The sequence below is a fragment of the Sturnira hondurensis genome, unplaced genomic scaffold (assembly GCF_014824575.4).
Source record: "Sturnira hondurensis isolate 20B ecotype Veracruz unplaced genomic scaffold, ASM1482457v3 Scaffold0022017, whole genome shotgun sequence".
Classification (NCBI taxonomy): domain Eukaryota; kingdom Metazoa; phylum Chordata; class Mammalia; order Chiroptera; family Phyllostomidae; genus Sturnira; species Sturnira hondurensis.
In genome coordinates this window covers 7,468,610-7,493,336 of record NW_028094648.1, presented here as the reverse complement: position 1 = coordinate 7,493,336, position 24,727 = coordinate 7,468,610, and the positions used below count along the sequence as shown (strand labels likewise).

The 24,727-nt window shown below is 44.2% G+C and overlaps 2 long non-coding RNA genes and 1 other non-coding gene across 4 annotated transcripts; all 3 read right to left on the bottom strand.

Annotated features, from left to right (window-relative positions):
- Window positions 1–212: 212 nt before the first annotated feature.
- On the bottom strand, window positions 213–14,214 carry LOC118978628 (uncharacterized). 2 transcript variants are annotated; one of them, XR_005064761.1, is made up of 4 exons: window positions 14,149–14,214; window positions 13,701–13,854; window positions 12,645–13,065; window positions 213–223 (listed from the first exon to the last, which is right to left on the bottom strand). It is a non-coding gene; the product is annotated as an uncharacterized LOC118978628 (long non-coding RNA). The 2 variants fall into 2 exon arrangements; XR_005064760.1 differs by lacking the exon at window positions 213–223 and having other exon boundaries at window positions 12,098–13,065; window positions 14,149–14,211.
- Window positions 13,350–13,475, bottom strand: LOC118978671 (small nucleolar RNA SNORA26). Its single transcript, XR_005064771.1, has one exon. It is a non-coding gene; the product is annotated as a small nucleolar RNA SNORA26 (small nucleolar RNA).
- Window positions 14,215–19,852: 5,638 nt separating the features above from the next.
- LOC118978629 (uncharacterized) lies at window positions 19,853–23,143 on the bottom strand. Its single transcript, XR_005064762.1, has 3 exons — window positions 22,799–23,143; window positions 20,556–20,757; window positions 19,853–20,012 (listed from the first exon to the last, which is right to left on the bottom strand). It is a non-coding gene; the product is annotated as an uncharacterized LOC118978629 (long non-coding RNA).
- Window positions 23,144–24,727: the final 1,584 nt, after the last annotated feature.

The following is a 24,727-nucleotide window of genomic DNA, read 5'->3' as shown; positions in this document are numbered from 1 at the left end:
GTGTCCACTCTCCAGGCACAGTTATTCTAACAGCCTGATCAGATTTAAACAGGTTTTATTTGGGGACAGGTAGACTCCTTTTGTGTCCACAAACACTGTCTACACAATGAGGGCAGGTAATACCCCAGTGTGCTCCCCACTCAGGTGTGATCACTTCCGTCACCTTCACAGCCTCAGTGCCACCTCTCCGCCTGGTGGGAGGGCGAGGAATCCCAGCTGGCCCCTGGAAGGGGACTTCCCTAAGGCGGAAGCACCTGTGTTTCTCCTCTTCGGTCCTGCTGTTCTAGACCCCTGCAGCCACGTGGTCCCTGCAAACAAGATAGGCAGGACTCAGCTCTCGCTGTCCAGCTTTGTCCCCAGTCCCCAGTCAGGGATTAGGGTTTCACTCCTCCTTTTCTTCTCAGACGATAGGGGCAAATGGGCAGATTAAGGGTGACAGGGACAAGGCCACACGAACATCCTCCTCCTAGTGGTCACTGGGCTGCTGTGCACCTTGTGGAGCGCTGCCGCGGTGTTAGTCGTCCTCACTGTGACCAGGGGCCAGAGGAGGTGGGCTGGGAGGAGCTGACTGACTCGGGGTGCCATACTCACTTACTTGGTGGGCCTTTCACGATCCAATGAACTAGGTGAATGGCTTCAAAGTTTTCGAGAGGGCTAATTGAAGCAAATGATTACAGATGGCTTGTGTTGTTATAGATAGAAGTTCTGGTTCTTGGATAAGAATAGTATGGGAGATGGAGAAACCAAAGAACTTGTATGACTGAAGGCCATGAACGAAACAGGGGAAGGGCAGAATGCTGGTGGGAAGGGGGGTCCAGATCGAGAGGAATAAAGGGGGGAATGGGATGACTGTAATAGCGTAATCAATAAACTATATTCAAAGAAGAAAAAGTAGGAATCTTTGAAACAATCCTCTAAGATGTCTCCATGTTAGGCACACTATACTCATTGCTGCTTGGATTTTTGTTTTAATCAACAGGGTAACTCAAGTCGGCTTCCTACCTTTGAGGGGGCAGGTGTTGATAATTATGAACCATTTGGTTAAAGTCAGTCTTATATAATAATGAGCTTCATCAACAGCTATTGCTGATTCCTATAAAGTTACTACAACTTTTTAAAATAGCTATTGTTATGTCTAAGCAAGAGCATCAAATGTTTTTCTGTTTTTAGTATTTTTAAAAATATACATTCAGAAAAGTGTATACATCTTAAGTGAGTTGTCACACAACAGACAGGCTGGAATCACCATCCCCCAGTGAAGAAACAGAACTTGGCCCGCATCCCTGAGGGCTTCCCTCCTCCCGCCCCTCACTGTCCTCTCTTCCCCACGGGTCACCCCTCTCCCGACTTTTGCCACCATAGCTGTGTTTTGCCTGTTTTTTTTTTTTTGTTTCTGTGTGTTTATATAAATAAAGGCATGCAAGCCCTGGCTGGTGTAGCTCAGTGGATTGAGTGCGAGCCTGCGAACCACACGATCGTGGTTCGATTCCCAGTCAGGGCACATGCCTGGGTTGCAGGCCTGTTCCATGGTTCCCGGCAGGGGACGCATGAGAGGCAACCATACATTGATATTTCTCTCCCTCTCTCCTTCCCTTCCCCTCTAAAGATAAATAAAAATAAATAAAATATTTTTTAAAAGGCATGCAGTGTGTAACTCTGTTTTGCCTGTTTTATTTTTAGTCAATATTATATTTATGAGATTCAGTGGTGTTGCTCAGAAAGTCTGTAGTTGGTGTTTATTGCTGTATAGTATTCCATTGTATGAAGATGTCACAGTTTATTTACAGATTCAACACTGACAGATGTTTGAGTTGTTTCTCGCTGAAGGCCATTGCCAAAAGCGCTCCTCTGAATGTGGTGGTCGTGTGTCCTTCAGCGAACGTGTGCACGCATCTCTGCCAAGTGTGGCCTTGGGCCTGAGTGGCTGGGTGGCGGGGTACACACACAGTCACCTCGGCGGGTAAAGCCACACAGGTTTTTGGAGTGTAAACTCAGACTAAGGTACACCCCACTGGAAGAGCATCAGGGGTTCCACTTCCTCTACACCCATCCCATCCTTAGTATTATCAGGCTTTTTAACTTTCCCCATTATGTATAGTTGTACTTCATTGTGGTATTAACCTGCTGTATGTTAATAAACAACTAATTGTGTCTCCTTTTGTAGCAGAGCAGAGAAAACCATATACAATGTCATAATACTCACTGAAATATTTTCTGTAGTGAGTCCACACCACCCTATTTCCCTTCAGGCCTGCCCCAGTAATCAGTCCATGTCCCAACCAACACGAAAACAGTAACACAGACTTGTGACAGGTCCATCTGAAACTTCTAGCAAACAGAAGAATTCATCCAATAACTCCTCAAAAACAAAACAGGTTAGAGAAGTGAATAAGTAGTAAATAATTATAAGGAGTAACAGAAAAACAACCAGCTTTTAAAAATGGAGCATATCGATATCGCTAGCTATCAGAGAGATGCAAATTAAAACCACAATGAGATATCACTTAACACCAGTCAGATTGGCTATCATAAACAAAGAAACAAACAACAAGTGCTGGAGAGGTTGTGGGGAAAAGGGGACCCTAGTTCACTGTTGGTGGGATTGCAGACTGGTACAACCACTATGGAAAGCAGTATGGAATTTTCTAAGAAAACTAAAAATAGACGTGCCTTTTGACCCAGCAATTCCACTGCTAGGAGTATATCCTAAGAACCCTGAAACACCAATCCAAAAGAACCTATGTACCCTGATGTTCATAGCAGCACAATTCACGATAGCCAAGAGTTGGGAGCAACCTAGATGCCCATCGGTAAATGACTGGATCACAAAACTATGGTACATTTACACAATGGAATTCTATGCTGCAGAAAGGAAGAAGGAACTACTACCCTTTGCAACATCATGGATGGAACTGGAAAGCATTATGCTGAGCGAAATAAGCCAGGCAGTGAAAGACAAATACCATATGATCTCACCTTTGACAGGGATCTAAACAAACCAAACAAGCAAGCAAAATATGACCAATGACACTCAAATATGGAACAGGCTGACAGGGTCCAGAGGGGAGAGGGGAGAGAATCATAGGGGAAAAGGGAATGGACTCACATGAACAAGTATAAAGGACACATGGACAAAAATTGGGGGGGGGTGGAAAGGGGAGGGAGGTGGGGAGCATGGGGCGGGTGGCGGGCAGGGTTGGGAATATAAGACAGAAACCTGTACTTGAACAAGAATTAAATAAAAATTATATTAAAAAAATAAAATAAAAATGGAGCATAAGCTGTAAAATAATGAAATATCACAATTTGGTTCGTCTGACCCAACCAGCCTGGAGCCAAGACCCATGCGAGCTGCAGGCGGCGGGACAAAAGGGACAGAAGGGACAGACAGGCAGGCGGCAGGGCTGGGGCTCCAGTCTGGGCGGCATTAGCCTTTTACAGGGCGTGGAATTTTAGTCAACATGCTTCCGCCTTAAGTCTAAACCTTCTCTTTAAACTTGATTTAGCATCCCAAAGTTTGGATTAATTTTGTTAAGTTAATTTTAGTTAGCCATGAAATATCACTATATCCATATGTTGTAATTATACAGCCCTGCTCTCTAATTAGAAGACAACTTGACACTGAAATTCAATCCTAACAGAACATGCTATCTGGCTATCACTCTTCAGAAAGACAAAAACAGTCTAAATTCTCTCTACCTTCTTTCCAGCAAGTCAAGGCTTAGAGTTTTATAAGGCAATCCAGGTAAATACTCAGCTTCATCTTCCTCTGAGGACACAGCAGGGGTGGGGGGGACAGCTCTGTGCTGTGACAGCTTCCTTGGAGGAGGAAGATGTCACCACTGGCCCACAATCACTGAACGTGGACTTTGAGTTATGGCTTTGCTCTGATCCATGTACATTCATCCCGAGCTTCCAGGTGACAAATGGCACACAACTGTGAGCACCTGATCCCTGGCTACTGACCAGAATATAGCTAATTTATCCCTCTAAGGTTTATGGTTTGAGTCTCTGCTAACAGCATCAGCATTAGACTCTAACTTCTACTCATTGTGATCTGGAAAATGTAAGCTCCCTTGTATTTCATTGTGATATCAATTTAAAGTACCATGTCCCCTAAATCAAAAGCTCCAAAACAGTGGTCCACAGACATTTAGTTTAACCATGCCTACACTTAACATCCATTTGAATTAATGTCAATATTTGATTATCTAGAGAGCTCACATAAAAATTCAGATTATCAGCACCTCTTAAAACTTGAAAAGCTCCAGCTATTTGGGGCCCACAATCCTGGTAAAGGCCAGAGGCTAAGTGGAGGTGGCCTCCTTCAGTTGGGGACACGTCTCCCTAATTCAGCAGCCCCCTAGCCAGGCCTCTTCGCTCCCTTATGCTATCTTCGTGACCCCTAACCGAACAGAAACCACGGCTAGGTCTTTGCCTGGAGGTAACAATGCTAGAATGTTGCCAGCAGCTTGAAGATGCTCCGTATCATTCTGTGTCTGGAAGAGCCCTGCTGGATCGCCTAACCCCGCCCTGTCCTTGGCCTTGCCCTTCCTACAGGCTGAATACAGCGTAACACAGAACTTCACTGGAAGGCCATGTGGCTGCACCCACCCAGAGCGACCTGGGACTTCCGTCATGCCCCGAAAACCTGGTTGCCACTCTCTCTTCCCAAGCACATAGGCAGAAAAATGCTGAGAGATGTAGTTTAGCTCTTCCTAATCTGCAAAAAATTCAGCTGGCAACATCTGCAATTTCGGCTCTTTTTAAGCACGCATTCAATGTATTTTTTCCTGTGAGTCAGTGTATTCAACAATAGTATTTAAAATTCAATAAAGGCAAATGAAATTACAAAAATGGATCATCACTTTTATGGAAAACCAACTAAACAAACGTTTTGTTCAAAATGTCAAGCTTTAGAGGATTTGAGCTCATCACCTAAAGGAGATGAGCAATTGAGAAACAGAACATATAACCATGCTAATTGATACTTCAAACACAAATGGTACTCTATGTCTTACTGGATGTGGAACTACATTACCTGAAATGACAGTCCCGCAGTGGGACTCTCTGGGGCCCAGTAGACAACAATTGCACAGGATCTGAAGCTATGCGTGTAAACAATACTGGTCCATGGGAATCCTCAAGAGAGGTCAGTCCAATGCCATGCAGAACCTCGTGGCGCAGAATTCACTGTTGTAAAACTTTCCCGGAGTTCTAACAACAACGGTTAGATTCTAGATTCTATATAGATTGTCCCAGCCGAGACACTGCACTGCAAGGGTCCCGGCACTGCATAGCTCCACCTAGACCCTCTGGAAGGAGCTGACTGAGCTACTCTTACTTGAATTATCAGTGGTTAATCTCGTGACTTATTTTTGGAGTAACAGCTCAGGTGTGTATGCACTTGGTGCTTTGTCCCCAAGTTCTGATGAGGTTGTCCCATAAAAATATTCATTACATAGCTACTTTAGAAATCCCTACTGGAGTCCATTAAAAATGCAGATTCCAGGGCTCACTCCCAAACACTGATTCTGGAGGTCCTAGTGGGGACCAGGAGTTTACATATTAACCAATGCCCCGGGGCGTTCTGAGATATATATGAGTTCTGTCCAGAAGGTTTCCAGCCATGTAATAGGAACAATACAGACATTTATTGAAGAAGATGCAGGAAACATTGTACATGGAACAATAATGCCTCAGTCCCGTTCAAAGTAGGCACCTTGGGACCTCACACAGTTCTCCCAACCACCATCAGCTGCCCTGTTGTGTTTTCCTGAATCTCATTGATGGTCTGAAATCTCTTTTCTTCAAAGGTGATTTCAGTTTTGGGAAAAGCCGTAAGTCACAGGGTGTCAAATCTGGGCTGTAAGGGGGGCTGAGTCACCTGGGTGATTTGATGTTTCACCAAAAACTGCATACCTGATGCATGGGTGGGCGCATTGTCATTAAGAAGCTGCCAATCATCAGTTGCCCACAGCCGTGACCTTCTGAATCAAACGAATGTTCAAGCTTCACACAAAATTTGATGCAGATTCTCAGTCATTTTGAATGTGACAGCCACACAGTACACATGCTCACTCAATGGCGTTTACTGCCCCCACTGACTAGTACAGTGAAGTCATCATGGTTCACACATGCACATTCCAGTCCCCTCTCCTTGGCTGCCAGGTTACATCAACATTGCACAAACCATTCCCATTGTATTAACAGTGGCTGGACTTTTTCAGAACAGGCTTTGTATACGTGGTTTGTGGGCATATTTTGAGAAACATGATCTCGGAAGACCAATGCCAACATTTAGTGATTCCATCTCCAGTATCAATTAAAAAAAACATACGTCTGATGAAATGTAAAACATAAAAATCCTGACTTTGTAATAATACAAAACCTCCTCATCATTATTGGAGGTTATATGACTCTGAAATTTGGTAAGTAAAGGAAAAGAAGACTTTATCCTCCCTTCCCTGAATGAACTTTCATGGAGTATCCAAACAGTTTATGAAGAAAAGTTCTCCCTTCCAGAAGTCCAGCTAATACATGCAGAAGTGATTTTTAATTTAATTACTATTTTACAGCTACTAATGGAATAAAGACTGTAAAAAATGAACATAAGTGGAAGTCAGAGGCAGCGAAGGGCGGTGGCTAACTTTAAAATGGAGGCATCAGACTGACCTTGGAATCAGTAACGAGGCCTAGAACGACGGGCCCCTGTGCCACCGTGACCTCGTGGTGTGATGACATACTGGGAGGCACCAAGTTTTCTCCTCCCCAAATTCAACCTGAATCTCTCCGAGCCAGCTTCTAGGAGGTAATGAAACAAGTCACATTCGCAAAGGGAAGGCAAGGGGGCAAATCCGAAATGCTGGTCATTTCACTGGACAAATCCCCGAGTTTCCACAACAACTCTGTGTTCAGATAAAAGAGGAGGATTATTACAAAATAAAAGACACTTAAAGACATAACCAAATGCTGTGGGTGAACCTTGTTTGGGTTCTGATGAGAGGGAATGAACTGCACAGGGACAGCTTTGAGACAACTGGGAAACTGAACATGGACCAGGGATTAGATGATAATAAAAAAATATAGTTAGGTGTGATAATGGCATACAGTAATGTTCTGAACCGTTATCAGTTAGAAATGCAAACTAAACATTTTTATAGGCCGAGTGACACAGTGTCCGAAATTCCCCTGAAAAGGAATGAGCAGAAATGAAGGCAAGTGGCCAGCTGAGTGAGCGGGGCGAACTATTGCTAACCTCTGAAGCCCAGTGCTGGGTACGTGGTGCTTTACAATAGTTTTCTCTTTATTTGGGGGTATGCTTGAAATTTCACTGCATGAAGTTTTTTTAAAACACACTGTTGCTCTAGGCACTCATCCCTTACAAGTCAGGCTAACGAGTTCAAGAATTTGAGGTTATTATCGCTCAAGGATTAAAGATTCCCTTCCATGGATAACTCCCCTAATGAACCCTTTGGAAAGGCATTTCAATGTCAAAACTCTTTCATATCCTAAAATCCATTTTTTCCCCTCCAAGCCCAAAAAGGCACTGGTGGTTTTTTCTTCGACCACATTACCCTCTCCTGTGATAGCTTAATGAGGCACACAGAGTAAATGGAACTCCATTTGCTGCTCTGGCTGCTCCGACACCATTAAAAGACCCTTAAAAGCATCACTCATCTATTAAGTGAAAGAAAACTGTTGTCATTAAATTAAGGGAAAACAACTCTTTTTCTACTCAGGAGTTTTTCATGTTGTAAAATACTCTATTTAGATAATGGAAAATATAATGAAAGTGTTGAAGCAAAAATGGTTGTACTGTCTTGGCCAGGGGATTCAGTTGGTTGAAGTGTCATCCCCATACACCCAGAGGTCAGAGGTTCGATCCCCGGTTGGGCTGTGTACAGGAGGCAACTGATCAATGTTTCTCTCTCTCTCTCTCTCTGCCCCCCAACCCTGCACCTCTCTCTAAAATCAATAAACATATATGCTCAGGTGAGAATTAAAATATTTCTAAAACATTTTAATTGGTTGCACTTTGTTGTAGCATATTTCTAGAGTAAAATGATTGCTCTCTGAGAATATTGACAACTTTGTTCTTGGTCACCTAAAAGAAAATGGCTTCAGATTAAGAATTCAAATGTCCTGAACCCAAAAGTAGTCTAATTAATCTGAGTGCTTTTGTAAGTTTCGAGTCAATACCACATAGATCTTCTGTGTGGTGAGTGAATTCTTGGAGACTATGTGGCCTCACTGCCTTTCAAGCCTAAATTCGGTTACTTCTCTCACTCCAGGGTGACTAAGCGACGCCTGCCACACAATTCCCTCAGCCATCATCCCTTCAAACGTCTACCTCCAGTCCAGAAGACATCAGCCAGAATATTAGCTTAGACTCCTTTTAGGAATTCTGTAAGTAATGTTTCCAACTTTATTTTAATTTTTTAGATTATTTATTTATTTATGTATGTATCTTTAGAGGGGAAGGAGAGAGGGAGAGAAACATCAATGTATGGTTGCCTTTCGTGCATCCCCTGCTGGGAGTTGGCCTGTAGGGAACCGGCCTGCAACCCAGGCATGTGCCCTACTGGGAATCGAACCGCGATCCTCTGGTTCGCAGGCTCGTGCTCAATCCACTGAGCTACGCCAGCCAGGGCTCCAACTTTATTTTTAAAAAGTCTTAGGCAAAGGCCTACCACCCACTTTCCTATGAAATGTTAAGAGCCATTAAAATCCAGGTTTAAATACAAGGTTTCTCAAAGTGTGTTCTGGAAATACCAGCATCAGAATTAAATGGTGTGTTGAGAATTCAGATTCCTGGACCCCCTTTCAGTTCACTAAATTGGACTCTGCAGTGATGGAGTCTAAAATTCTGCACCGTTAGCAAGCGTGCCAGGTGCTGCTTCCACACTCTGAAGTCTGGCAGCCAAGTTTTCAAGAATGTGGGGTTTCTCTCAAGCCTAGGAGAAAAACAGAGGATCCCCCTGCCCGGTGTGGCTCGGCTGGTTGGGCATCATTTGCAAAAGGTTGCAGTTTGATTCCCAGTCAGGGAATGTGCCTGGGTTGTGGGTTCAGTCCCCGGTGGCGGTGAGTACAAGAAGCAACCAATGGATGTTTCTCTCTCCTTTCGATGTTTCTCTCCCTTTTTCTCCCTCCCTTACCTTCTCTCTAAAAATAAAATCTTTAAAAAAATACAGAATAAACAAACAGCATCGGTAAAGTCAGCCAGCATGTGTAATTCTCTATAGGACAGCAAACATGGTTTCTCCAAAAAATCAAAGGCACAGCCACCAACTGATATACGGATGAACAAAACTCAGTGTATTCAATCAACGAAATGCCATTCAGCCATGAAAAGAAGTGGCAGCTCAGCACTGCATAGTGCTACTCATTTGTTGGGCATTGAAAAATATATTACGCTGTTTAAAAAGCCAGGCAATGGCCCTGGCTGGTGCACTGGCTCAGTGGATTGAGCACAGGCCTACGAACCACACGATCGCAGTTTGATTCCCAGTCAGGGCACATGCCTGGGTTGCAGGTTGGTTCCCTGCAGGCCAACTCCCAGCAGGGGATGCAGGAAAGGCAACTATACATTGATGTTTCTCTCCCCCTCTAAAGATAAATAAATAAAATTAAAAAAAAATAATAAAAAGCCAGGCAACGCTCCCCTGACCCCAAAACTCATCTTGTGTAACTCCATTTACACAAAATGTCAAGAATAGGCAAATCCCTACAATTAGTAGTTGCTAGAGGTGGAAGGTGACTGTTAATTGGTCGGTGTCTTTCTGCAGTGATGGAAATGTTCTGGAATTAGATAATGGTGATGACTGCAGCTCCATGAATATACTGAAAACCACTGACCTGTGCACTTTACAGGGGTCAGTTTTATAGTGTCTGAACTGTATCTCCAAAACTGTTAAGGAAATTAGGGCGCTAGATGAAAAAGGAGGGCACCATTTTCTGGACTGAAAGAGGCTTTAAAAAACTTAGGCATAACTAAGTACAATGAGGAAAACCTTGTTTGAATCTTGAGTCAAACAAACTAAAATAGGCATTTTAGACAATGGGGGAAGCGGAATATGGATGTGAAATTATTTTCTTAGCAACCCTACTGACATTGTTGCCAGGTGTGGTGGTCTTTTCTACTGAGATGAATGCTGAAACATCTAATGGTAAAATGCGTTTTGTTGTGTTTTCTTTAAAATATATTTTGACAAAAAGACAGCTAGATGGAACAAGTATTCAAAACAAATGTTTTTGGTTGATAGTTGTTGACTCCAAGATAAACACACAAGGACTTATTGAATTCTATCTTTATGCATGTTTTGTAACTTCATGACAAGTTTTAAAAATATAGGAACTTAGGGTTTCTTTATTATTTTGATTCCAAAATTTCTGTTGCATCTTCAGTGTTAGGGTGAGACTGAAGGGCCCGTGTTAGAGGCAGGTCCTTATTTTATCTGTCAGCAGGAAAAGGTCAGAGAGGGAATGTAGAATACTTTCGTTAACTTGGAAAAATTAATGGACAGAGTAGAAAGGCATTGGGCTCAAGTTCCTGTTATTTTTTGAGAGGAAAACTTCAAATTCTTTCCTCAAAGCCACCTTAAGAGGATGAAATTAACTATTCGGTTGAGCCCTGGCTGGTGTGGCTCAGTGGTTGGAGCCACTGGCCTGTAAGCAAAAAGGCTGCTGGTTTGGTTCTGGGTCTGGGAGCAGGCGGGCAGGGGCAGGGCGGGCACGGGCAGGAACCACCACTCACGGCCCCAGTCCAGACACGCACACCCCCGGTTCCCCGCAGATCCCTGGTGTGGGTGCTGACAAAGGCCACCAACTGATGTTTCTCTCTCCCTTCCTCTCTAAAAAAAAAAAGTCAGTTGATATTTAAAAGAAATTTAACATCAAAATAAAAGCATACTTTGATGTGTTGTGCCGGAATTAACATTTTATTGTGGACCTCCTACGGAGGGCTTCAGCACTTAACTCTTGTAATTTTATATATAAAACATTTAATGCAAATTCTTTCATAGGGGAATTAACTCAAATTACCAAATCTTTCTTATGGGAGGGTACGCCGTTTTCAATCTCGATTTTCAGTACTATAGGGAAGTGTGGCCTATCTGTTTCATAATCAGAATCCAATTTTCTTCTCCAATGATATGGAGTGATACTGATAATCCTCTTGCCACATACTTAGGGACTTCAGAAAAAAATTGTTTTGAGTTTAAGCATACTGTATCACCTTGGCTAGGAAATACTGTGTAGGTATCAAAAACCCTAAACACATTAAGTTTAAGATCACATTCTTTTTAGATCATTGATAGTGAGGTACTTGGTCGTACTGCCCTCTTTATGAAGATCCACGGAGAAAAGTTCTCAGGATGGGTTCTCGTAAGCACCTAATTTCTATTTCTGATTTTTGCACTGAGCATGAAACAACTCAGAGCAAAATGTTTTTCACCTTCTTGAGCAAATGTACAGCAGCCAACGGACTGCATTTTGTGTGCTAGCCTCAGACTTTCACTCAAATCTGCATCTTTAAGGTCTCATTGTAGTTATGTGCTGATAAAAATACAAATTCTTTCTGAACTAAAATAAGGTATAAACAATGAATAAACTACATAAACAATAAATGACAAATCAAACACAGAATACTATAAACACAGTATCTCAGGTCCTTCAGGTCTTCTGATCTGGGTTTTTCCCTGGCCAGCCCTGTCTGAAATTACACCCTCCACTTCCAGTGCATACAGAAACTTCCCACTTTCCCTTTCTCCCTCTAACAAATCTGTTGAATAAATTACCCAAAGAGCAAGGCTGGATTTTATAGAACATGGAATAGTAAAGAAAAGTTTAGGAAAAGAGGCTAGAACAACGTATTAAGAATGACTCCACCTTGGCTGGTGTGGCTCCGTGGATTGAGGTGGATTGAGTGCCGGCCTGTGGACCAAAAGGTTTTGGGTTGGATTCCCAGCCAGGCACCTGCCTGGGTTGTGGGCCAGGTCCCTGATTGGGGGTTTGTGAGAAGCACCAATTACAATGTGTCTCTCCCTCCCTTCTCTAAAAATAAATAAAATCTTTAAAAAAAGAAAACAAGTCCAAGGTGAGTATTGAATTCCTTTATTTAAGGTTTCAGGAAAACGAGATATTTGTAGACACTGAGCTGGACAACAGAATTTCTAGCACATACTAGGCTGTTCTCTCATAGCACACGTTGCTGCAGTAATTTTCTTCCCACATGAAGACTTTCCCCATTATCTATAATACTTTCCTATCCTGACAGCCTAACACCACTGTGTCCTTTAATCCCTTCTTGCATTATGCTACCAAACAAAACCCCAACATGCTGACAAATGCTCCCTTTGTGCCAAGTTTTGGAAACTTATGTAGGTTCATTATACTGTGATGAACTCATATTATAAATAGTTCTAGTGTCTCCCCCTAGCCCCCAAACTGGCCCCATCTGTTTAAATACTTGTTACTCAAGGACCCTAAACCTCAGTAAGAGAGAAATGACTGCAGAGGTCACATCTCTTCTTGCTGAATGCTCAGTGCAGTGTGGGTAGGCGCACTCCTAAATCACCCATCATGAAACGGGAAAACGGGCTGAGCCTTCAGAAAGTTCATTGAAACTGAACACAGCCTCTCACCACCATACAGATGGGTTCCTAAACACTCACCTAGTTGGGGAAGCCAGTACTTCAAGGGGCACACCCTCCAGAAGATGATTCTGGATTTTTGGGTCCCTCCCCCCACAATTGTGTCTCAGACCACTACCTAACCCGATGCTTCACCTGTAAAATAAGAACAGTACCGACTTCAGAGCTGGAAGAGTGAAATGGTGAGGTGAAATCAGTGTCCCCTCCGCACTGCTTTCACCACCAGCACCGCACTGGACACTAACTCCTGTGCGGGTGCAGGGGCACATGGCTGCTACAAAGTTATGTAACACTGTCTGACCCCATTACAGGCACACGTGCATTGTACACCGTAGCGTGGAAGTTGTTAAGTCTGTTAAAACACCAGCATCACAGCAGTCCAGCGTCAAAGGCTTGAACCTGTAGTTTCAACCTATAAAAAAACATAAAAGTTTTTGAATAACTAAACAGAAGGAAACAAATTATGTCCTGAAAAAATCCTCATGTACACGTTCCATCATCTGGATTTTTTGCACCTTCAAAGATAACCGAAGTATCCAAATTCCCTTAACTATTTGAAAATACTACGTGGTATCTACCCCTATAGTTAAAAAACATGCCTTAAGGTATTATCAAAGATAGGGTTAAATTTATCACTTTGCTACTGTGTTGAAATATCACAAGGGTGCTGCAACCGAAAGGAAATTTTCGTGTTTGAGCTGTGACTCCAGACAGGATCCAAAGAAGAGTTTTACCATCTCGTCTCTGGGTTTTATGGAGACTTACTTTATTTACCCTTCTGTGTTAGCCTCCTAAGGCACTGAGTCAACCTTAAAAGGGCACAGGAAAGGGAGACCTGGGTTTTTTTTTTAAGGTTCTCTATGATTTCCTTAGCTAGTCCGAAGCCCAGTAGAGGCAGCAGTTGTGCCCGATGGAGCCCGGGCATTAAATTTCCTTTACGTTACAGGAAGGCCAGCTTCCGGCCTTTGCACCGCGCCCAAGAGCCTTCCAGCCGCCATTGCCACATGCTCTGGGCCCGCGTCCTTTCATTTCATGCACGGGACGTACCTGCGCTTAGACCTCAGGCCGCTGCACCCCTGCAGACGCTGGGGACAAACTTCCCAGGCCCAAGGTCCATTTGGGACAGGTTCTCGGCCCCCTGGGCCCCGCAAGCTGAGTGGAACCGGAACGCCATTCCGCTACAAATTAGTGGCGGCTGCGCCTGGGGAAGCAAAGCGCAAACTTGTGACCGTGCCCCGGCCTGCCCGCGGGAACCCTCCAAGCTGCCAAGCGCAGTGTTTGTGCCTCGCGCGGCCGCGAGACGGGCACGGCCGCCCGTCCCCCGGGTCGCCAAGGGCTGCTCTACCCCTCCGTTCTGGCCACCGGGAACAGAGGAGCTCCGGGCGGGCAAAGCTCGAGGGGACGCGGAAAAAGTACAGCCCCACCCCGGCCCACAGACCCCTCAGGTGACCTCCCTATCCTACCGCCAGGGACCGCAGGCCAGAGGTACACTCACCGTCCAACTCCACGCGACTAAGAGGCCGGGGATTCGCGTGCACCGCAGAGCCCCGTTCCGCGGGTCGGGGCGGGGCGGAGGGCGGTGGTGGGCAGCCAATCCCCGGGAAGACTGAGGGCGGAGCGAGCTGGGCCATTGGTCCCCGTCCGCCCTCCCACTGCCTGGCTTCTTACTCCTTCCGAGGCGGCAGGACCAGCCAAGCTGAGCTTCCTTCTGGGAACTTTGAGAACTCTGGCGCCTCCCTAGGCTTAGGCCCTCGTGGATCTGGCTCTGGAAGACCAAAGTGTCTTCCTTGAGACTCTTCTGCGGAGGCCCTAGCTGTGGGCTGGGCTACGACCCTGGAGTTTTCTTTCTTACAACCCCACTAGTCCATTATGTGATTAGAGTCTGTCCTGGGAAACCATAAACTTAAACAGAGGCCAGACTCGCTTTTCTTTCAAGTTGCAGCGCAGGACTTGTCCTAAACTTGGGAAGACCAGGCTCCCTTCCTCCTGCTATTCCCTCCTTTACAGTGTTGAAAAGTAGGGTGTAATCAGTCAGGGGTGGGCCGCTGTAAGCCTTTCCTTAAGTGACAGACTCAAACGTGGCAAACAAGTGGAATAAAAGGGGAGTATATTCGAAACTGAAAGTTCTATTCTTGTTTCAAGGATTTGCCATCTATTAACAAATTTAATCCTCAAATACTGTTTATCATCGCCACATTATGGTGGGGAAACTGAGACCCGCTGAGTAACTTTCCGGAGTCACAGAGCAGGAAGCACGTGGTGGATCTGGGATTTGAAAAACAGAGTGAAGGTATAGCCCCTTGAAACACTGCATACACTACCTCTCACCAGGTGTGGGGGGAGGGCCCGAAGGAAACTAAGCAAAAGGCCTACATATTACTCGTTGATCAAGATCATCCTTTCAGGTGGGGTTGGGGATCTTCACGTACAAAAACAACTTTTGGTAGAGCCTGGATGGGGAACTGGAAGGCACTTGACCTGTTTAAGGACCCAGAAGTGGAAATGGAACTTAAGGCTGTAGGAGCAGAGTGGCCTGAGAAGAGGGTAGCTTGGGGACCAGACCATGCAGGAAACCCTGATAGAGTTTGTCTTTTATGCTAAGGACAATGGAAAACTGTTGAAATGTTCTTTAACAGGAACTGATAGGACTTGAAATAGGTCTGGTTGGGGATGTGATTAAGATGATTTTGGTGGAGAGAAGAAATGAAATAAAATGTATCCATACATTCTAGCACTCGGCCACTGCTGTGCAGCCATGGTCCTCTTCTTGTTGACTGTCTTGCATAAACACACCTTAATCCTCATATCTCCCTCAGAGTTTCTTTTAATCCACTTTTTTTCCTTCCAAGTAGGAAAGCCCTTATAATAAACCTGCGGTCTTGCCCGGTCCCCTTCCATTCCATCTGTGCAGTAAACCCAGCTCACTCATGGTTGGTACATGTCAGAAGGGAGCTACACATCCATGCACAAAGGAATAAGGAAGTAGTAGTACATTCTGAAAGTAAAATGGAGTTAGCCCAAACCTAGAAACTAACGTATTTCTTTGTAATAGTATGCTCGCTCAGGAGGTGGGGGTAAAGGGGTAGGTGGGTTCTATCCCCCTAGTCTTGTAGCTTTTGGTGGCTACCAGCTTTCTTCAGCTTGAAGTCACATCACTCCAGTCTTCAAGGCCAACACTGTGTATGGGATCTCCTCTGCCTCCTTATAAAGTCACTTGTAATTCAATTTAGAGGCTGAAAAAATTATCTAAAATGATTTTCCCATCTCGAGATCCTTAACCTAATCACATCTGCAAAGACGTTTGTACAACTAAGGTAGCATTTACAGGTTTAAAACGAGGACCTGATGTCTCTGGGGGCCAGTATTCAGCCTACTACACCATCTCTAGGTTTTCACAGATCTTCCTTCTGTAAAACAAGGCGGCTGCACCATGAACAATACAGCCAACAAAAACTTTCTGCAGTAACGGAAATGGTCTATTAGCTGCTGTCCAGGGCAGTAGCCCTTAGCTGCACATGGCTGCCGAGCCACTGGAAATGTGGCTAATGCCGATGAACAGCTGATTGTTTTTACTTTTGATGTAAACAGCCACATGGGACTAACAGTTGTCATGCTGAGTGGTGCAGTTCTAGTATCTCTCTAGTTCTAAACCCTGAAGTCTGTGAAGCACCTTTAAAGAAAGTAAGTTCCCTGTTCCTCCCCGCAGCGTTTCACTCCCTGGCTAAGAAACTGCTCGAGACTTTCATCTGCTATCCTTCACTCTCGTGGACTTCAAACTGGGCAACACCCTTCTTGCCAAAAAAAAAAAAATTATTTGGAAAACCAAAGTGTAAACAGAGCTGCACTGATGAAGTTGGGGAGTGGGAGACAGAGGAGGGACTGTGGCAGACTCAGGGTCCCCAGGGGTTCACTGAGCCCAAGCAACCCCTTGAGGTGCAAAGGGCCACCACCCAGACTCAGTGGAATGGAGACATTTGTGAAACCAGCAGTTATTCTTGGAAATGTGCTGGAGCCTGGAGTTTTAGACTTTAACACACACAGTTTTACATCTTTCATCTTGGCAGTAGCTAGAAAATACTGCCATTTTATTGGCCAGTTTCACCTTCAGTGGACCACTGCTGACGTGATATTTTACTCTTTCCTTGTTCTGCCAGACCTTGCTGTTTGTAGCCATAGCCGTAGCCTGCTAAGGCTTTAGGACTGTTTTCTCTCGATTTTGCCTTCCCTTTATCTACTTAGTATCTGACTTCACCTCACAAAGGCTTTTTGTCCTGCGGAGACCCTCCTCTCCTCTCTCACTTCGCCATCGCTCAACTGGGGAAGCCGCCACACAGGCCTTTGCCCTGGCGGCTGCCATCAGTGGGTCCAAGCAACGGCCTGCGCTCGTTTTCGTCTGCTGTGCTCACAGGACCGAGAACAGTGCTCGGCCCAGAGTAGGTGGTCTGTTAGTGACTGAACATCAACGCCACCAGCATTTTAGTGCTGCATAAATACCAAGCACCAGCATTGTCATTTTGTTCTAACATCACAAGGACCATATAGTATCATAAAAACGATCCTATCGTACCACCAACGAATATGACATTTACTGAGTGCTTACTGCTCGCCAGGTAGTTAGATGTACTATGTATAAACTCAACTTTAGTAGCTCTCATGATTACCAATTTACAGGTAAACTGAAGCTAAGAAGTAACTGGTCTGAGATCACATGGAAGTGTGGGGATTTGAACTCAGGCACTTATGACGCTGCTCCTACAGTCAGGTGGCTGGAAGCCACTCACTTGAATGCCATACGCAATCAACTCAATACAATGATGGATATTAAACTTTATTATAAATGATAGTGTTCCTTGTACTATAGTCACGGGGGTTTATGGCTCACCTTAACTATTTGAGAACCTGTAATATGCCAGGCACTCGGCTAGACCCTAAAAATGTGGTGGGAACCACGATGGACTTTCCCTGTCGTGGCAGAGAGCCTGCAGAATGGAGGGGCAGGTCAGTCAGGTGAGTAAATAAGCAGCCGTTGAACATTCTTGTGTGACAAGGCCCTTACAGGCTGCTCCAGAAACCCGGAACAGAAGCACTTGCATATAGCGGCGAGGCTGGGGGTGGGGCGCATGGGGGATGCAGGAAGGGATGATAGTAGTTACAGTAAAGTAACTACTTTGGGAAAATGCATGGGTGGTAGGGAGCGTTTTAGGCAAAAGCCACCCCATTCAGAGGCCAGAGGCTAGAAAGCAAGCTGCCGTTTCCAGAACAGCCTAACATGTCCACCCTACGTACAAACATACGACATCCCTCCCGCGAGGTCACTTCTCTGCAGCTTCACCTGCTTTCCCCCCACACCTTTAAACACATCCTCCTCGGGGCCTTTGCACTTGCTTTTTCCCTCTGAAATGCACTATGCCTGTTTGTATAAGGGGGATGGGCAAAAGGAGATTTTTTAAAATATTTTATTATTTTATTTATTTTAGAGAGACAGGAAAGGAGGGAGAAAAAGAAGGAGAGAAACACCAATCACAGGTCCTGCAACCCAGGCCTGTGCCCTGATGGGGAACCGAAGCAGTGGCTGTTCGGTCCACAGGCTGGTGCTCAATCCATTGAGCCACACCAGCCAGGGAGGGCAAAAGTAGATTCACAGTTATGAGTATGCGAGCTAGACTTTATTCTTGTATGATCAGTTATTAATTATTTATTTGCATTATTGCCACATGAACAACTTTAAACCTATTTCTGCCCACCCCTGTATACTTGATTGACCCATTGAAACTGATTTTGGACTTTTGGCTTCCGGAAGTATGAGAAAATAAATTTCTTTTGTTCAAGCCACCAAGTCTGCGGTCATCTGTAACAGCTGCCTCAGGTGACCAGTGTGGACGGACAGCTTAAGACCACAAACGGAGTTGGAGCTGGAGCCTCACCACCCTGCACTGCCTCCTACGCTGTGTTATTAGTGCTTATGGGCGAGGAAGTAGGGGTAAATCTTATCTATTCATCAGCCACTTAAAAAACACCGAGATGTGGCAATGAACTTAGAATTCAGTTAGGTTTAAAGCATGAGAGACGTGAACAAGGGGCTAAAATATGAAGGATTGGCAAAAACTTCATAATAAAACAGACTATCAAAACTATAAAAAGTCAACTTATGGTTTATTGGAATGTCAGTTGCTTAGGTATACTTTTAATAAATTTCAATACACAGCACAAAACACATCCAAAGTTTGAGCTGTAAAAATTCAGTGATGGAAAGATGACAATAGGAAAAAGTTACTCGAACTCCCACAGCTTCTGCCGTGTGGGCCACGCAACTTCAGCCAGCAGCGTTCCAGAGCGAATGCAGACCATTAAAATGAGACAGTTTTTCCATAATCAGCCTTGATTAGTTTTGGCTCATGTTCCGTGAAATGTAAACTTGGACTTCTGGGAGGCTTTTGAAAAGAGGTATAATAACTAATGAAACTAGTTGTCTCAGGGCCACTGCCACAGGGCTCTAACTTGAGTCCAATGTGTGGGAATTTCGGTGTCTCTAGATGGCAGCAACGCCAATCCTGCAGGATGGTGGGCGCAGACTGGAGCCTGGGAAGGACGAGGGGGCAAAGAATCCGAGGTTCTGAATGAGAAGTTCACACTGGTTGAACTCAAAATTTATTCTTATGGGAAGGAACAATGCATGATTGGACTAGCTCCTTAACTAAAAATGGTGATGTTAATGGGCAAAGATATCTGGAATTCTTTCCCTTGCATTATTTTCTAGGTTTATCAAAATTTCTTTTATGTGAAACTATTTTCATCTATTGCTTCTGTATAAAAACACCATCTCTCTATCAACTCTGACATGAATTACCGATGCGTTTGTATTAGTGTTTCAGCAAAGCTACCAATTGACTTGACCATAATGTTCTTGAAGCTCTTTATGGTCTCAGGAATATTCAAGATAACACTTTCCTTTCTATGAATGCTTATTAGAACAGAATCTTAAGATACGACCACCACACTCAGTAGTACATGGAAAACGTCGAAACCCCCCTTAGCCTATGGAAGCTCCTCCTCCCGGTGAAAGAAGGATCCAAACCCAGCCTTATTTGTCTATCCTTCCAAATCTGAACAGTTCATATAGAAAACTGTTTAAAGTTGGGATTTAGGTTATGTAAAGATAGGTTTTTATGAACTTTTGACCAAAATCAGGTCATTTTTTATTCAAATGAGCTCACCTTAAAGAAATAAGGTGGCCATGCTCCCGCATTACTTCCTCGTTCAGGGTGGCAGTCGCTAGGTCCCTCCTAATGCACTTCCGGCTCCAGGGGCTCTGTTTGTCACACTCCGCAGTGCCGCTTGCACTCCGCTTGAACCATGGACCTGCAAAGCCCGTGAAACATGACTGAAGAAGCTCAGGCCATCTTGGACTCAACCTGAAGTTTCTTCAGACCAAAGACACAAAACTGCAGAATTGTACCCTGAATCTACACACATCCAAGTGGCAGATTCCTGGCCAGCTCTATTTTGGTTTGGTCTCCACTGTCCCATCAACCACAAGTTTTCTTCAGAATGAGTCTGTTTCCTTATCTAAATTTAAGTTTTCAGCCTTTTTCTTACAGTTAATTGGCTACTTGAGCAAACCGCCCCTTCCATGTTTCCATGTGCTCTGTGGGTGACTGGACGGCCACTTTGAGCATCTCCCTGGATGTCATCTCTGCCTTCTTTAAACCTTTTGGGCCAGTCCAAACCTCTTGCTCTTGATATTATTTCTTCACCATCACTGACTTTTAACATTCCAAGTGTCTCACCCACAGATTGAGTTAACTCTGCACAAAGTTTAATGTGAATTCTTTGCTCAAAAAATGATGGCCACTCATTTTCATTATTGAAACAGAAAGAGTAATTCTAGTCACCTCTACTTACAGAGGTAGACGGCAACCTTGAAAGCAATCTGGTGGCCAGCTGAAATCTGTGATGCGTCCCAGTGACCACCACTCCGCCAACTGCACAGGCCACACATGAAAAATGAGCGAAAACTTCAATAGAAGAGAGCAAATACCCTTAGAGGAGCTGATGAAGCTTCGGTGCCATACCCTCTCCGCCCGAATGCCTTCTATTTCCCCAGCTACAAACGGGGAGAAAATGAATCACCATCTTCTCACTTGTCAAATGGGTAGAAAATTGGTATTTGAAATACATTAGCTATGTGTAGGGATCATTTACCCCCCCCAAAAAAACCTCCTAAGAATAAAAAAATACAACCTAATAACACTTGGGTGTATATTTAGAATGATCTATGTTGAAATTCTGGTTTTTCTAATAATGTTGACATAAAGTCTCAAATGCAAAATACCAAAATAGTTTATTTCCAAATACATAATGAGAGTGGGTACCGGTGATACCTCCAATCTGTTAAACACAGTGTGTGTAGTTGGGTCCCCAGGAATTCTGACACGTAAGTATTGTTACTCATATTCATCCTGAAAACACTCCCCAGTGCATTCAGAGTTTAAAATAAATACACATACATGGAGAAACAGCATGTTGTGAACTTTGAATAGAAATTATTTCATTGAATTCCTGAAGTTTGAAAGGGTTTTTGCAAATTATGGCTGAACAATGCAAATACTAGAATTAAAATTAAAACAAGGTTTTTCAATGATTGGTTGTGACTTTCGATTATATCTATTGATGAGTAATTTTTTTGTTTTTATTGTGATGAGATATACATAACATAAAATGGATTCTTTTAACCACTTTTAAGTGTTCAATTCAGTGGCATCAACCCCATTCACAATGCTACCATCACATTTCCAGACCTTCCCCACGAGCGCAAACAGCAACTGTGTGCCCCTTTAGTAGGCCCCTCCCCCTCTCCCCCCAGTCCTCCGCAACCTCTATTCCACCTTCCGTTTCTAGGGATTTGACTGCACTGAGTACCTCAAATAAGTAGAACCTTACAGTATTTGTCTTTGTTGTCTGGGTTATTTCACTCAATTAACATGTTTTCAAGGTTCCACTTGACCCTGTCACAGGTATAATTCGTTCCTTTTTAAAGCCGAATAATACTCCGTTGTATGTACATACCAACCACATTTTGTTTATTCATCTCTACATGGACACTTGGGTTGTTTCCACCTTTTGCTATGGAGAATAATGTTACTATGAACACTGGTGTACAAGCAACCGAATTCCTGTCAACTCTTTTGGGCGTATACCACCAAGAGGTGGGATTGCTGGATCATATGGTAACTCTGTGTTTAAGTTTTTGAGGAGCCACCAAACTATTCACTGCAGTGGCTACACCGTTTCACATTCCTACCAGCAATGCACAATGCATTGTGCATGTGGGTTTTAATTGTGCATGTGTGCATGTGGGAATGCATTTGTGATGTGGGTTTTAATTTCCCCACATCCTTGCCAACATTTGTGATTCTCCATGAAAAGTACAAGAAAATTCTGGTATCCATAGGGTTAAATATTCTCTTCCCAATCCCCATTTGTTCCCCTCCCTTTTTTAAAAAAAATTTTTATTTATTTATCTTTAGAGGGGAAGGAGAGAGGGAGAGAGACATCAATGTATGGTTGCCTTTTGCACGTCCCCTGCTGGGAGTTGGCCTGCAGGAAACTGGCCTGCAACCCAGGCATGTGCCCTGACTGGGAATTGAACCGCGATCCTCTGGTTTGTAGGCCTGTGCTCAATCCACTGAGCTATGCCAGCCAGGGCTCTCCCCTCCCTTTTTTTGGCAATGCTAACATACTCAGGCTCAAGAATTTTAGCCTTAAGTATAAAGTTCTTTTGTGTTGTTTGCCAAATGCAAGAATTCAATATATACTGACACGGTCCTTTACTGAAGGAATCTGCATTACCTTCTTGAGCAGTGAATAGGGTTGCTTTAAGTGTCTGTATTAGAAACAAACTGTGACCGTACCCCCACTTGAACCATCTAAAGTAACAGTAAAAGCACGAGCGAGAAATGGTGTAGGAGAGAAATAGTGTAGGACAACAAGAGCCAACTATTTAAATAAGACAGCTAAATCCCTCTACGCACTATACTGCACGTATTCAAAAGTGTGTTAGGGAGAGCCACATCTTCAGCCACTATTTTTAACTCATATGCTCACTCAGGGTCTCAAACCCTTCAACACGGCGTGAGCGTTAGTACCTGGCAGGGCCTAATCAAGTCGCACTTCACGACCACAGGTTCCTTCTGCCAAGTAGCAGCTGAGCCACTTTGACCCCGAACCTCCGCACCTGCAGAGAAGGCAGGTGAGCGCGAGGGAAAGCCGAGCTCTGCTGCCAAAAGAACGCAAAGCAGGGGCCGCGCCTCGCGCCGGCCTCTGGCACGGCGGGTCCGGGGTTCTAAGAAAGACAGTTCCTTTCCTGAGGCTCGTCAAACTCCCCGCCACGTCCACTGCCTTTCGGGATCGCCTCCGAGTTGGGGGTTGGCGGAGGTCTTTAGGTAACCGAGGCAACTGACGCGGATAAACAACCTCTACCAGCCTGACCTAGTGACCGAGGACCAGATGACTTGTACCATCGCGAGAACCCTGGAGACGCTGTCTGCCAATCATCGGATGGGGGGCATCCTGAGCGCACCCGATTGGTTAAACACGGAAAAGCTCGTGTGCCATTGGTTTCTTTTTCCTCACCTCTCCATTTAGAGGGTGGGGAACCGCAGAGGAAACGCCTACCCGGTACTAGTTCCCTTGAGAAGCAGTGAGTCCTAACGCTTTATCTGTGGTGTTTTGGGAACTCTCAAGCCCAGGTTCTGACAGGTTCTGTCTCTTTCCTAATCTTGGCCTTCCACCCAGTGTCCTGCACTCACCTTGTCCTAGGCGAGGAGGCTTCCATGGACCTTTCCAAATTAAGATATTTCGCTTACAGCTTTCTAATCTCAATACCTTATATCTCGCTCAGCATAGTGTGGAATTAGAACTTTATCTTTTGTACATCACTAACTCCCTCGTCCCTAACTTACTTATTAAACTATCAAAATAATCACCAATGAAGTAGGCACTGTTAATATTTTGCAAGTGAAGAAATCAGAGGCAGAAGGGGATTTAGTGACCTGCCCTAAATTCTGTTTGCTCTTTAAATATCAACTACACCCTCTCTTCTCCATTCCTATTGCTCTACTTTAATTGGGGCCTTCACAGTTGCTTGCCTGGATTACGACTATGGACGGCCCCTTAACTCCTTTCCCTGCCATCTACAAAGCCAAGATTAATCTTCCTAATGCAAAGCTGATTATGTAATCTCAAATCCTTCTCAAGTTTCTTAAATGTCAAATCTTTCTGTATCTTCTTATTACCCATAGGTTCTGGTGGTGAATACTATTTATTCACACCTATGGAAAAGTACATAAGCCATGAATGAACAGCCTGTGTAAATTTTACAAACAGGTAGTACCAGCAAGGAGCTCAGGAAATAGAACATAACCAGCATCCTAGAAGTGTTTCCCTGCTGTGGCTGGTGTGGCTCCCTGGGTTGAACATTAGCCTTTGAACCAAAAGGTTGTTGGTTCGATTCCCATTCAGGGCACATGCCTGGGTTGAAGGCCTGGTCTCCAGTTGGGGCTATGCAACTGATGTTTCTCTCTCTCCCCAAAAAGTAAATTTAAGAAATCTTAAGAAGTGTTTCCTTCCCATCACTTACCACTTCTTCCACACAAGGGTTTTCCACCATCCTGACTTGGAAGAGTACTTAGTAAATGGAGTAGCTTTCTTGTTTGTCCACTGTATAAATGGAACAATGACAGTGCACTTGTTTGTGTCTGGTTTCTTTAACTCAGTATGTTCATTAGGGTCATCCATATTTTGACTATAGTTATAGTTTTTCCATGAGGATGCTGTGTTACACTCCATTGTGAGGACGTACCGCAGTTTATCCAGTCGATTGTTGAAAGGCACTGGTGTGGTCTATGTCTTGGAGGCATTAAAAATATTGCTACTCTGCACATTATGTCTTGATGAACATAATGAATAACGAGTATAGTTCTGTTAGCTATATACCTAGAAAGGGAATTGTTGGAACATAGGTTGTGCTATGTTCAAATTTAGTAGATATTTTAAAATCAGTTTTCCAAAGGATT